This window comes from Trichechus manatus, unplaced genomic scaffold (genome assembly GCF_000243295.1).
Source record: "Trichechus manatus latirostris isolate Lorelei unplaced genomic scaffold, TriManLat1.0 scaffold00074, whole genome shotgun sequence".
NCBI classification, from domain to species: Eukaryota; Metazoa; Chordata; class Mammalia; order Sirenia; family Trichechidae; genus Trichechus; species Trichechus manatus.
The window spans coordinates 6,734,453-6,737,412 of record NW_004444010.1 but is presented as its reverse complement, the minus strand read 5'-3'; positions in this window follow the sequence as shown (position 1 = coordinate 6,737,412).

Here is a 2,960-nt window from a genome sequence, read left to right as displayed (position 1 = left end):
TGATGTTAATGAGGCAGGATTAGAAGCAGTTATGTTAATGAGGCATGACTCAATCTACAGGATTAGGTTGTATCTTGAGTCAATCTCTTTTGAGGTTTTATACCTATGCCCTTCTGAATGCTGTCTTATAGAAGGAGCAGAATACACACACACACACACACACAGGGTGAAGACAGATGCCCTGTGATGATGGAGGCAGATGCATCTACAAGCCCAGGAATGGAAAGGATTGCTGGCAGCTACTAGAAGCTAAGACAACGAAGGAACTTCCTCTAGAGTCGATGTTCTGATTTGGATTTTCAGCCTCCAAAACTGTGAGACAATACATTTCCCTTCTTTAAAACTTTCCACTTATGGCATTTTTTTGTTATGGCAGCACGAGGAAACTAAGACAGGAGAGCAAACACTAAAATTCTACACAAAATACTTTTACATAATTATGTTTTTAATGATCTCGGAACCTTGTTTTCCCCACCTTTGTATAAAATGAGAATCATAAAACCTTCCTAGCAAGGAGGATTAAGGGACCTGTCCAGAGTCTCAGCATCAGAAGTAAAAGACTTCCTCCTGGGAGTCCCTGCCCAGCAGTCTTTCCTCCTGGCCATGGCTGCCTCCCCAGAGAAGCACCTCTGCCCCAGGCAGGGGAGGCCACTTCTGGTTTTTCAAAGCCCCAATATATTAAAGAATGAAATTTTTTTTTTTTTTTTTTAGGTGCTGTAGATTTGATTTTTTCAACTCATAGCAATCCCATGTAACAGAGTAGAACGTCCCCCATAGGGTTTTCTAGGCTGTAATCTCTATGGGAGCAGATCACCGGGTCTTCTCTCCCTTAGAGCCGCTGGGTGGGTTCAAATCGAATGAAAAACATTTTGTGGTGTATTTTAGTCACTTACATTGAACAGATCATTGCTTTTAAACACATACACACAAAATACAGTGACATACAATTGTGCTATTCAAAAATGATTACAGACTAAAAACTACATTAATTCATAGTTCTTTACAGGTCCCATGTTCTGGTAATGGAACAGATATTTAAATTTATATAATGAATGTTTTCTTCTTTCAGTCTCTGCCCTGAATCTCTGTGACTCTATATAAAACCTTACTTACAGTCTTTGAAAGCCTTGGTGAATGAGGAGCCTTGGCTGAACAGCTAGGCCCTGTTTACATTTACTTGAAGAAAGAAAGTCAAGTTGTGCATCAGAATCATCTGGGGAGATTTTAAAATATACCGAAGCCTCTAGATTTGGATTTAACTGGCCTAGAGGGGGGTCCAGGTGCCATAGGAGTTTTTAAAGGTTCCCAGATGATGCTAATGTAAAGCCAGGGTTGAAAAATACCGTAACTGAAAGTAGGCGAGAGAGAAAGAAAGGGATCCTTTAAAGCTTGATCAACTCATCTGCAGATTTATTGTAAACAAACACTGGTAAACATAGATGAACAAGTGGGAGCAAAAGGAAAGTGAAATAGAAGTCTCACAAAGGACAGGCTGGTGGTTAGAGGAACCCTCGGTGAGCCGACGGAGCAACAACAGCTCAATGGAGGCAGAATCATAAAGAGCAACGAATCAAACATTTGCACATTAGGGAGTGGCAAGGAATCCAAAAACATTGTGAACAATTTCTTATAAATTCAGTTTGCAAATGTCATGTGGCTGCATCCTGACCAGGCAGCTATGAGATCACCAGGTGGATGGAGAGGGGGCTGCTGGGCTCTCTACCCATGTTAGTGACTCCAGAAGGGAGTCAGAGGCACTCACCATGGCAGCCAGGCAAACATAACTGCACTGATAGACGAGATTCCCAGGTTGTAACTAGGATGGCCAGTCTACTGCTGAAATATGGACGCGTGTGCCAAGAACCTTAGAAGCCCGTTTTCTGCAGGCTATACCTGGGACAACGATGCGGTGGCCCCTACGAACTAATAAATAAAACTAGTAAGATTACTGTCTGAGTGCTAACTTATAAAATACTTAATATATCAGAAGAGTCACCCTAAAGAGACTGAATAGCTCTGGAATCAGAACAAGATAGGTTGTTACACTATAAAGTAAGAAGGTATCAATCAAAAGGGCATCATCAGCCATGCAAGTATGGAAAACAAATGCAAACTGTTCCCTGCATGTGCCAAACTTCCTACTGGGGACATAATGCCTGGATCAAGGGACTCAACCTATCTGTCCTCTGCCTCCACAGCCACCATCTTAGTGTGGGCCACCATGGTGTCTGACCTAGATTATCACAAAGCCTCCTACCTGGTCTCCCTGCTTCTAACTGCCCCCATAGGGCAGCCACAGTCATCCTGTAACAACATGAGGCAGACCTTGCTCTTTTTTGTTCAAACCCTCCAGGGTTCCCCAACCCACTCAGAGTAAAATCCCAGACCCTCATAATGGCCACGTGGCCTTCTATGATCTGGACCCTCCCCCACTTACCTCTGGGCCTTATCTACCCTTTCCTTCCCCTCCCCTCCAGCCCCCCCTCATCCCCACCCGCCTTCTCCAGTCGCTCTGCCTCTTTGCTGTTCTTCAGACATGCCTAGGGTGTTCCTGCCTCAGGGCTTTGTATTTGCTGTTGATGATCTGGAATGTTCTTCCCCTGGTATCCACGTGGCTCATTCTCAAGTCCTCCCACTCTTTACTTCAGGTTGGTGAAGCCTGCCCTACTTCATTTGAACATTTAAAATAATAAATTTTTGCACCCCTCCCTATCCATACTCCCTCCCCCTTTCCATACATTATCACCTTTTAAATATATGTTTCACTGATATATTTGATTATTATGTCTCCCCCATTAGAATGTAAATTCAAAAGGGCAGGTTTGGTTGGTTTTATTCACTGCTGTATTCCCAGTGCCTAGAACATAACAGGCATTCAACAAATATTCAATAAATATGTATTGAATGAACAAATCAATCATTGTATTCCCAGTGCCTAGAACCTAACAGGCATTCAACAA